We start from the raw sequence: 12,629 nt of genomic DNA, 5'->3' as shown, positions 1-12,629 counted from the left end.
GACTTCACACTGATAATCCGTGGATTATACAGTTTTCATTAGACCTTTTTGTCGGATTTCAGGTACTTTCTAGTGCATTTTGACCTGAATTGTTGCTTAATTCTTTACTTTTCGTGTTTCAGGTTAAAATGGACATTTTGAGCAAATAAGGACAAAATTGGATATTTTTGACTCAGAAATTAGCGGATCTCAGAAGATAGGAGAGTTCCGGAGCAGGATAAAGCACGATGAAGCTTGTTCCCAAGGGAGAGCACCGAGAATCGAAGAATTAAACGAAGAAGCAAGCTGAGTGGCAGTTCTGTAATTTCAGAACTTTTCAAGAAGCTTCGCCCCGGCGAAGTAATTGTCTTCGCCGCGACAAAGTAAGCCAGGGACGAACGTGTCTGCTTCATTCTTCTCCGCGGCGAAGCATTCTTCTTCACCGCGACGACAGTCAATTTTTCCAGTTTTGTTAAACGCACAGTTTCGTTTTGTGCGTGTTTGGGCTGGATTATTTGGACCAAGTATAAAAGAAAAACTTAACCTTTTGCCCAGGGGTCTTCATCTTTTTAGGGTTAGCCGCTTTTACAATTTTCTTAGTAAAACTTTGAGCATTTTGGGTTGTTAAAGAGAGAAGATTCGGTTCTACTTAAAGGAGTCATCTTTTGGGGAGATTTCTTATTCTTTTTCTCATTTTCATTGTGTTGAACTTGATTATTTCCATTTTTCATTTTTGTATTATTGAGTTAGCTATGAACTAATCTTTTATGGGTTAGGGTTTTGATTGTAGTTTGGATTTTAATGGGTTAAGTGTTTGATTGTTTTATTTTCATATGAATCTGCCTTGGTTGTGTGTTTACTCTGAATTTTAATGCTGTATCTGATGAACATGATGAGATTGAGAAATAATTCATGTTAGGCTTCTTGGGTAAACACCATTATAGTATTGGATGCTAGAGATAGATTCAAGAATTAATGAAATCATTGTAGGATTCTTTTGCTTAATGATTTTTGAATTTTTAATCTTCAATTTGTTGGGTGCGGAAGGTTAATAAGGATGAATAGGAAAACATAGCCCGAGAGGGTATGTTTAACACCTTAGTGAGTTCGATTTACAACCATTGCATATGAATGTGAATTTAGTGTAATTTTTAGGTTTAACCCATAAAATCCAAATGAAGTCAAAACCCTACCCGCTTTTCTTGAATTGATATTCTGCGTTTCCATATTGCTTTCTTAATTAGAATTTTAGTTTAAGGTTCATTTTTAGTTTAATTAGAATTAACTCCCATCAATCCAAATTTATCGATTGCTTCAACTTGATAACATTAGGAAACTCAGTGCTTTGCTAACAATCCTCGTGGGAACGATACTCTACTTATCATTTTATTACTTTATGCGACCAGTGCACTTGCTATTTTTGCATGCTGTAAGAAACACGCATCACACACCAAGCGCCACCACCCAGGCCGAAAGAGAGTTACTATGCATGAACAACACACCACCCTCAAAGTGGACTCTCCTAGTAGATGGATCCAGTAATGTCAATGGAAATGGACTCGGAATAATATTGATCGCACCAGAGGGAGACATCGTCCAGCGAGCAATCTGGTGTGGGTTCAAGTGCATGAATAACGAGGTCAAATATGAAGCCCTCCTAGCCGGACCTACCTTGGCCAGAGAAATTGGAGCCAAGAGACTAGAAGTAAAGTCCGATTCCTAACTCGTAGTCAATCAACTACTAGGCACATATTAAGCACGCGATTCAAAGATGACATCCTATTTGAGCATGGTCAAAGAGCTGCAGGCCCAATTCGAAGAGTTCTCCATCGTATAGATCCCCAGAGCTGAGAACAACCATGTCGACGCCCTCGCCAACCTTGGCTCGGCACTCCCATGTTTCTCCCAGTCATCAATTCCTCTCTTATTCATGCAGTGGCCAGCCAACTGGAAGGAACAACCACCAAACAAGTCTCCCGTAGAAGCCATCGGTATTGAACAAGCCGACTGCTGGATGACTCCGGTAGTAAGATACCTGGAAAATGATGAACTCCCGACTGACAAGAACAAAACACGCCGACTGAAAGCAAGAGCCGCCAGATTCACCATACATGAGGGCCAACTCCTCAGAAAGTCATTCTCAGACCCTTATCTCAAATACGTAAGCCCGAAAGAAGCCCAAAGTGTTCTAGTCGAACTCCATGAAGGCGAATGCGGGAACCACGCGGGGGGCCGCAGTCTTGCACACCGGGTGATCACCGCTGGATATTACTGGCCGATCATACGCACCGATTTGACTGCTTACATGAAGAAGTGTGACAGTTATCAGAGGTTTACCCATGTCTCACACCTCCCACCAGAGCGACTCCATTCCATCCTCACACCTTGGCCATTCATGAAGTGGGGAATGGACATCATGGGAAAGCTACCTACTGCACCCGGGCAACGAGTCTTCATGTTGGCTGTGACAGACTACTTTACCAAGTGGATCGAAGCCGAAGCCTTTGCACAAGTCAGAGATCGAGAGGTAAAATTCTTCATCTGGAAGAATGTCATCTGTAGGTTCGGGATACCGAAGGAGATCGTCTCCGATAATAGATCCCAGTTTATTAGCTCAGGCTTCAAGGATTATTGTGACAAGTGAGGAATCAAACTGAGCTTCTCAACTCCCCGCAACCCCCAGTCTAACGACCAGGCCGAGTCATCAAACAAGACCATCACTCAGACATTGAAGAAGCGATTGCAAAAAGCTAAAGGCACATGGGCAGACGAGCTACCCGGAGTCCTCTGGTCATACCAAACCATGGCTCGCTCATCAACAGGCGAAACCCCGTTCTCCCTCACATATGGTTCTGAAGCAGTCATCCCAGCTAAAGTATCAGTTCCGTCCACCAGGCTCCGATGGGTAGACGAGGAATCAAATAGTCAAAACCTCTGCCAGAACCTAGACACCGTGGATGAGCTACAGGAACAGGCGAGCATCCATAACGCAGTTTACCAACAACAGGCTACACGACATTATAACCGCAACGTGAGGATCCGTACTTTCAAGATAGGCGATTGAGTTCTCCACAGGGTCTTCCAAAACACCAAGGAGATCAACTCTGGCAAACTCGATCCCACATGGGAAGGCCCCTACAAAATAATCAAAGCAACAGGGAAGGGCCCCTACAAACTCTAGACCCTTGAGGGTAAAGACATCAACAACAGTTGGAATGTCATTCACCTCAAACGTTACTACTACTAGGTGAACTTTGTTTCTTTCTTTTTCATTTTCAAAAAAAATTGAATGGGCCTGTCCACCTCCTCTTAGACAGTCAACCTCATGGCCAGATATTTAATGAAGTACTATTTAGAAGTTTTTTGTCTCCAAACCAACCCTGGTCGATGAATTACTGATACCTTCAAATCGACTCTACTCGATTAATGTACTGACACCTTCAAATCAGCCATGCCCGATAAACGTACATACACCTTCAAATCGGCCCTACCCGATAAATGTACGTACACCTTCGAATCGACCCTGCTCGATTCATGATGACACTTTCTGATCGGTCCTGCCGATAAACGTATTGACACCTTTAAATCAGCCCTGCTCGATAAACATACGTACACCTTCGAATCGACCCTGCTCTATTCATGATGACACCTTCAGAGCGGCCTTGCCGATAAACATACGTACACCTTCGAATCGATCCTACTCCATTCACGATGACACCTCCTAATCAGCCCTACCGATAAACATACTGACACCTTTAAATCGGCCCTGCCCGATAAACGTACATACACCTTCGAATCGACCCTGCTTGATTCACGATGACACTTGATCGGCCCTGCCGATAAACGTATTGACACCTTCAAATCGGCCCTGCCCGATAAGCGTACATATACCTTCAAATCGACCCCGCTCGATTCACGATGACACCTTCAGATCGGCCCTACCCGATAAACGTACTTACACCTTCGAATCAACCATGCTCGATTCACGATGAAGCCTTTATATCGGCCCTACCCGATAAACGTACTTACACCGTCGAATCGACCCTATTCGATTCACAATGACATCCTCCGATCGGTCCTACCCGATTCACGAGTTGCACCTCAGTATTGGCCCCATTTGTTCTACGAAACTCAGCACGACTTATGATTCACACCACCTAGTCGGCCCGATCCGACCCAAGAACTGAACTACAGTTTAACTTCGTTCATCCAAGGGAATGTACACTTGATCGACCAGACCGAATGAATGGTCCTTACACCATTGACAAGCAAAGCACCAACCCAGCCCAACACAAGGCCTACATGCCTTAACCATTGGGCCACTGTAAATTAACATACACGACGTAGTGAACCTACAAATAAAGAAACAACGAACAGTTCATTCATCCAAGGAGACAACACCAGAAATCAAAATGGTCAAATGTTATATATATAGCATCAAACGACCCAGTTCAGAATACAAAAATGGCACACATGCCAGACAAAAGGGCATCGCTGAAAGAATCAGCATGCATGAAGAGTGGTGGAGATGGAGAATGAAAGCATGAAAGCATGGATTCTAAAACCGGTTTTCAAACAAAGCTTGGAAAAGAGATTATACCTACTCCTTTGCTTTGGATTGATGAAGATTAGCCTCAAAGTAATGAGACCTCCACACTTTAACACCACCTTGAGAGGTTTAGAGAGTGGTCGTGGCTTTTAGAGAGAGTTTTGGTTTTGCTTTGAGTGAACAATGTGTGTTATGAACAAAAATGCAACCTTTTGCATTTATATATACTTGGGCAATTTTGCAATTATTTATTTTTCACTTCAAAGCCCAATAAAATCTTATTTTATAAAGGGACCCCACGAATTTAATATGCTACCCTTTGAATAATCAATATTATTCAAGGGCCCATGTAAACTAAACTAGTTTACATTAACAACCCATAAATTTACCCTTTTTACCCTTTAACTATTAAAAGGTTATTTTTGTTCATCTCATTAATCTTAACACTTTAAGATATAATAATTAAATATAATTAATTATTGCTTGACCATTTTAACCCTTAAAATGTCACAAATTGTTTTCTATGTAACTATTACTATAGAAATCCCGTTATTACCCTCGGAAGGTGCTAGCCCTCTTCGGATAATCATTTCTCTCTCTCATCCTTCTCTAACTTCTCAAGGCTATTGGTGTGACCATGTAGGTCCACCGTGGATTAGCCGTGAGCCGGTTCTGGATGAATCCGGAAACCTGTCCGGAGGCCCAACGACTATGGTAAACATCTAGCAATGTGCCATAGTCCCTAAACCACGATGAAGAAATACTTCATCGAACCCATTTCAGATCATACGTACCATGCAGGTAAAGTCCCTCCATTGAGATATCCTAATCGAGTATGGATTCATGGAACGTCAAAATCCTAAACTCGATCTTCTACCGAATTGTCGATCAATATGTCCGGAACTTGTCATCACAAACTTACTTTTGTATGACTAATAATAGACTCTGGCCAGAGATTCAGTTTTCTGACATTTATCGATGTTCGTCTAGGAACTCGAATCCGGATGGAGTCAGCGGTACTCCCGATCCTATATTTTCGAGTCAATGGATCCCCTCTTGACCATCGTTCGTTTCCGCATATGAACAACGCATGACCAAATAGGCTTTATTGTACGAAACATGATTAGTCTCGTACTTATACACCGTATGAACCATACGCATCCATATCGGATCCGACTACAATGTCTCAGGTCAAAGGACTACATCGTGCACTGATATAACCAAACGATAAATCATTGACTACATGCTTTTCCAAGTGATTTGTCGTTATTCGGTCACGTTCGAAAAACAGTTCACCAACCGTTAATCCATACCAATGCCCCAGTGACATGACTATCATCGTCATCCGTACTTATATCAACTCATGATATCTTTCGGAAGCATCCGGTATGCCTACTGTGCAATATAGTTGCCCAAATTTATATTGCTTCCGTAGGGAACCCTTTTCAATAATTCATTTACCTATTAAATGAATAATCTCGACAATTCATATACATACTTTATTTTAAATGCATGACTGAATAAAGGAAACAATTTACATATATGAATTGAAGAACTCTTTCTTCTATTATTTATGATATATATAGATACAAGACAAAATGCTCTGAAACCGACAACACGAATGGTTTCTAGTGCATACACTAATATACACTAACAATCGCAGGCCCCAAAATACATAAATAAAGAAAAACGCTAAGTATCCTCAACACGAGCCTCATCCTCCATCACCGAATCAGTTACCATGTCTGCATTGCTAGCGCTCGGCCCAGCAGCCTGGCCGCCCACATCATCAACACCCGATGGCCTCGGCTGGCTGAGGTCAGGCACCTACTCGTCGTCCTGCCCCCTCGGATGACTACCACCTTCTTCCAGCAACTCTTGCATGAGCAGGATGTCTTTATCCGGATCCCAATGAGAGGTCCATCCTTCCTTGAACTCCAGCATGAGCTCACCTCGGGCCTTAATGATAGCATCATCAGTAATGGAGATGCACTGCTCCCTGAGAGACTCGACCTCTGCGGTTCTCTTAGCCAACTCATGCCTCAGTCTCTCGACCTCATGCTCACTATCCCTCAGACGCTGCTGAAACTCTTGCTCGGCTTTCCGGGCTGCCACCTCCTTCTGGCGCAGGCTGGTGTTGGCCTTGGATACATCCTGTATACGTTTCTCGTGCGCCACGACAGACTTCCTCAGGTGAAGACTACTAGTGAGTACCTGCACAACAAAACATTGCAATCAGAACGAGACTCAGAAACAAAAATCGTCAAACACTATTGTAATACCTGAACAGCGCGGGCTACCCCCCAATCAGCTGTAGCAACTGCACCCATCTGGTTAAGACGTGCCTCGTCCGTCGGGAACAAAAATGAATCGGCCAACTTACTCATAGTAGTCGTATCAGAGTAAGTCGACGCATTAGCCAGAATCGTGATGGTAATCGTCCCGGCCTCTTCATCCACAACCGCGGTCTGGGACGACCCGGCTCCAACTGCAGGCTACTGACTTGGTGGCATCGCTAGCACATCATTTGCTCCCCTGTCTTCCCTGGCTAAAGACTCCCTCCTCCTCTTCTCGCGGCGTTGGGCGATAGATTCACTCATGCTCGGGATGGTCAACTTCTTCATCAGTGACTCTGCAAGTGCAAACTCTCCAACAGTTAGTGGGTTCAGTCCGGACTCACCAAAAATGATATGGTTGCAGTATCGACTCAGAAGTATATCCCAAGTCTGCTTCAGCGAGGGGAAGGGAGTACCTCTCTGTATCGCCTCTACTCCGGCCCAAAGAATGCTGGTCTTCAGGTTGGACTCTACTAGAACTACTCGCCAATCCCTCTGCTCTAATGGGATGGCTAACACTCTCTGGGTCACTACGTCTAAGCCGTCTCCGCTCTGCCTAACCCGATTGAACTCAAGCTCTGCAAACAAAAAACATAATCAAGATTTAGTAATCAAAAGTACGAAAGAAACAACTAAGTTCTCACCAGTAGCTCGCTAGCCAATCGGGATCTCACCATGACCTCTCTCCCCAAAAACAACCTAACCCCTGAGGTAGAAGTATCGATCCTTCCAATTTTTATCACTGGATCGTAAGTCGGTCACCAAGTGAGACCGATCGTGCCTCAAGTTCAACAGATAACGACCCTTCTCTTTATCATTCTCCTTCAAGAAATACGAATATAGCAGTTCGTGCAGCCCGAACCTCACTTGGTTCCGAACACAGAGGTCTTCCAAGGCCATCAGCAATCTCCAAGCATTCAGCATAAGCTGAGATGGAGCAATCATAAAGTGGTTCAGCACCTCCCAAATAAGGTGGGGCACAGGCAACCTCAACCCGTCATGAAACTACTTCTCATAAACACTGATCCAGTCTTTTGCCTCCCAGTCAACCCGCTCATACGACCGCGGCATCTGGATATCAACCGAACTTGGAATGTGATACAAGGTCCGGATGCGCCACATATCACTATCTTTCAGCACGGGCGAATAATCTCTAGTCAAAATCCTGCTGCCTTATTGGCTCGGCTCGGCTCTTCCTTAGAGCCACTTTCGGAAGAAGATGGACCACCAACTCTTTCGGAGTCTTCCCCACTTCTCCCATGCCTGCCTGAGCCACTCGGCCCAGCCTCACTCGACCCTGGAGCAGCTATACTAACTCCAGTCGACATGCCCACCGAAACGCCCCCCTCAGGCATCATCACTATAGTCGGGGCACGCTCATACTCATCCCTTGGGTCTGCCATAATCCCGCTCGAACTAGCCGATTCAGAATCTGACATGTTGGCTTGACCGCTCAACCCGACAGATCGACCCAAGCCTCACGCTTAACTACCAAAAACGCTCAATGTTAATTAGCCACCCGACCTGAGACACCGACCAATCAAGATCAAAAACAAAGTTGTCACTCGTCCCTCAATACCGGTCTACCTACCCGAAAACAATTTAACCTGAATCTTGGTCGACCCTCCCAGTCGACCAACCCGGCTCTAGTTTCTAGCCTTCCTTGGCTCGCCCTGGGTGACCGACCCAGACAATACCTGATCAAAGTATCCCTTCGCTCGCCCTGGACGACCGACTGGTCCTCAAGGTCAACTTAAATTCTACTCGCCCTTCCTCACCAATCTAGCAACTCAATTACCCGCTCAGTCTGGATGACTTATCGCCTTTTCACTCCACTCCGCACACCCCTTTCCACTCGGTTGGATCGACCGGACAACCTAACTCCTGTACAACTCCAAGATGGCACCCTGTTCGGTCAGGCAGACCGACCGAACGAACTCACACTTAACTTGACTTCGCCTTCCCAAATTCCATCCAAAACACCCAGAAAAACACCAAAAAAACCAGCCAGCTTGCTGGAAAACCACCAGGAATACCAAAATTCACGCCTATTCTAAAAATCTGTACTCCAAACTCCTCAGAACAAGTCAAAAATATCCAAAACTTAAAAACTTCACCCTATTCTTCCAAAACAAACGCAAAGAAGAAACAAAAAGACGCCATGAAAGAAGAATGTTTACCGTGAAAAAGTCGGAGTCTACCGAGAGAAGCTACCTTCGCGAAAATGAAACCGAAAACGCAAAAGAAAAAATCTTTTTTCTTAAGAAAAACGAAGGAAAACTGCAATGGGAGACGAAGGGCCCGTTCACTCGTTTTTAAAAAAGAAAAACTGACAGGTTGAAACACGTGGCAGCCCACGATTGGCTATGAGTCAGAGCGCCTTTTCGTTTTCCTGCCTCGAAAACCAGGATTTGATATCTGTCGAACACATGGCAAGCATCCACGGCACCTAGAAATCAGTACGATCAGTTCCAATCGCCCTACCTCCCCGATCGAGCTGGCCCGCAACCACCAGATTGGGACCTAACAGGAGCCCACGATTCACAAGTCGAGGCAAGCCTCCCGACCGACCGAACAGCCTGGGAACGGCCCGGCCCGATCTCTCTGTAGGTAAAAAGGTGTAGGCACGACTAATTCGTCCTTCCAGAGCAGACGAACCGACAGCAAATTGTTAAAGCTCACATATTTCTTTCATTCGATCGCCTGAATACCCCGACCGAGAAAGCATCCAGTTTAACGCTCATGTTCATTCGACCTAGCTCACCGAGCGGACACCGCGGCAATAGAAACACTTCACCTTTCTAGTCGGCAGGACGTACCAAACGAGCTTATGAGCCCCCCAAAGTCTCGTTGTCCGTTCCTTCGGCCCTTCACACCGATCGGGCACAGCACTCCAATGATGGCATACTCTGAATCGACAATGGATTCCAAACGACCCCGGGACAAAAATCACCTGCAGGATCAGCTACACCAATAACCAGTCATCCCAGAAGGATGATTGAGCGCCCATCGATCGCTTCCTACTCTCTGACTTAAGACACTCTTAACTCAGAGAGTGGGGGGCAAATTGTTAGGGCCAAAAATTGTCCTTGGCCCAAATAGGAAAACGGGCTCGACACTGAAGAAGAAGCCAGGACCAATCCCGATATGACCCAACCGGATTAGGCCCATTCGGTACAAGATATAGCCGGCCCAAACCACGTGGGCACAAGCCTCCTAATCCCAGTCCATTTCCTAGGTCCATGGGCGAATCCAGAGCCCACGGCCCCCTCAGAATACTTTCCTACACCTGATCAATCTCCCATTCAAGGTCACCTTCCTATTCCTGATCACTTTCCTGCTCAAAGTTACTGTCCTAATTAGAATCACCTTCATATTCGGACACTGGTAAGACAGCTTACCACGACCCTAATTCGTCTAAGGTTTGCATCAGAGTCAGACTAGGACTCCTACTTCTACCAGGATTGGGAGACCAGATAGTCACTATATAAGCAGAGGCCAGCCCTCTCACAAAACACACTACATTACACCTTCACACCCGAAGCTCCTGCTTGAGAGCTTTACATCACCGTCATAGTCATAGTCTCCAACTAGACTTCCGGTAACCTCTCTAATCCCTAACCCTCACTATACTAGCCTCTTTCAGCCTTGCTGACTTGAGCGTCGAAGTGCCTACGGCAAACACCACCCCGGTGTTTCCCGTTCGCTTCACGTGTTTGTTTCTCTACGTGTGCAGGTACAGCAGATCGCTAGTGGCCTCAACCTCACGAGATCAGACCCCCCCTTCCGTACAGGTAGATTTTTACGTCTACAAACTCCAACACTGACTCCCTCATTGGAGCAAATGTGTTTCCTGCTAATGATTATTGTATAGTACAAATACCCTTAGTTTTTTTTTTTTAGAAAAATAAAAATTTCATTTCACTATTTGCACTTGTATTATTTGTCCCTCATTATCATAAACATATAATATTAACATTAAACAATCATAAACAAATTTAATTTAATTTTCATAAAACTATCAAACAACAACAATATCATATTCACTATTCATAATATTTTTAGGGGAAAAAATAATGTATTTGGAAGCATGACCGCTCTATATTCTAATTCACTCAAAATCTTCAGATATAATATTATTATTTAATTTTAATTAATATGAATATCTTTAATTTAAATTAGTTATAATTTGTTAATTATTTTATGGTAAATTATAGCTTACAATGACATCTCCTAATCCAATGTAATATTATATATTATTTTTAATTTGGTCAATAATTACTTATATAAATTAACAAAAAATCCCCAGTTCCATTTTTTCCAAACGCCCTCGCTTAACATTGGCCTTTGTCTCTCGCTTCCCTTCACTGTGCTATTGAAATTTCTTCTCTTTTTCTCCAACCATCACTCTCTTTCTCAAGCTTCCCTCTCTCAAAAAAAAACCATTCCCTCGTTGGTGCAATGTCAGAGATTAACCAAGAAACCCAAAAAACTCCAGCAACTCCGAAATAGTAGCCATCTGTGGATCTTCCAAAAACGGAGAAGAAAAGGTTGCGGTGGAGCAACTTTCGACGATTGAAAAGAGTTAAGAAAATACCCTGTCGGCAGAGGAAGAGACGCAAGGCACCCACAAGATACCAAGCCCGCCAGTGAATGTAGCTGAACACGACGATGTCGACAAAAAGTCAGGCCAGGAGGTGGAAGAAGAGGAAGAACGTGTACATATTCATTGATATAATGCATTTTATGATAGTTAAAATTGGTGGATAACAGGTATGAAGATGTTGGTGTATATAAATCAAAATTTTGGTTGATTTGTGGCGTTTTTTCTGCTGGCTATCGATTTGGGGGATATGGGCTTGGTGTTGGTCTGATCGGAGAAGTTTGGATTATTGGTGTATTTTTTCGAGCACTTGGAGAGCATCGGGGGAGTGGGATTTTTTGGCTCTGAGAGGACCGGGAAGCCAAGGCAAGCCCTAGAGGCTGTTCGTAGTAGGTTGATTGGCTGGAAGTTGGCAAAAGGGTGGAGTCGCACATAAGCGGGTTGCCTGCATTTTGCAGGCGCGCGTGCTCAACAGTGTGTACAAGTGTTGCATGAGCGCACAACACTACATGCAGGTGGCTTTCTAACACCCCCCCCCCCCCCCCCCCAAAAAAAAAAAAAAAAAAAAAAAAAAAAAGAGAATTAGGACAATGGGGGGTAGAAAGGATAGCGGCAAGAAGAAAAAAAATCAAATCGCTTCACAGATGAGCTCATATCGCTTAAGCGATCCTAACAGTAAGAGATTAAAATGAATTGAATTTTGTAAAGTTTATCCCTTTTATGAATATCATGTAGAGCATTGACTGGGTTAAAAGGTAATAGGTTTACCAAAATAAAGATAGGGGGTTTTGGTTGGTGTGTGGCGCTTTTTGTGTGATTGGTTGCTCGCGCTTTTTTGTTTTTCTTTGTTGGCTATGTTATCTGGTGGAATGGAGGGTGTGCTAGCTGATATGGCATGTGGTGCTGAGTTGGCTGATTTTTTTTCCTTCTTTTTATGCCGTGGATTTTGGGTTGTATTCCCTTGCTGTCTGGTAATGTGGTTTTGTCTCTCCGGTGTTTGCGGATTCTTTTGTCTCTAAGCTTGTTGCTTGTTTTGGTTTCTTTTTGGCATGGTACTCTTATGTTAATATTCAATTTCTATCTATTCTGTAATGCTTAAAGAGCATAGATATTAAGGAATATGGCCTTCAGATTGTTATGGATGTTGTACTGTACTTCCCTA

The sequence above is a fragment of the Pistacia vera genome, unplaced genomic scaffold, assembly GCF_008641045.1.
Source record: "Pistacia vera cultivar Batoury unplaced genomic scaffold, PisVer_v2 Contig10, whole genome shotgun sequence".
Lineage (NCBI taxonomy): Eukaryota > Viridiplantae > Streptophyta > Magnoliopsida > Sapindales > Anacardiaceae > Pistacia > Pistacia vera.
The sequence above is the reverse complement of the archived record's forward strand: the minus strand, read 5'-3'. Positions refer to the sequence as shown.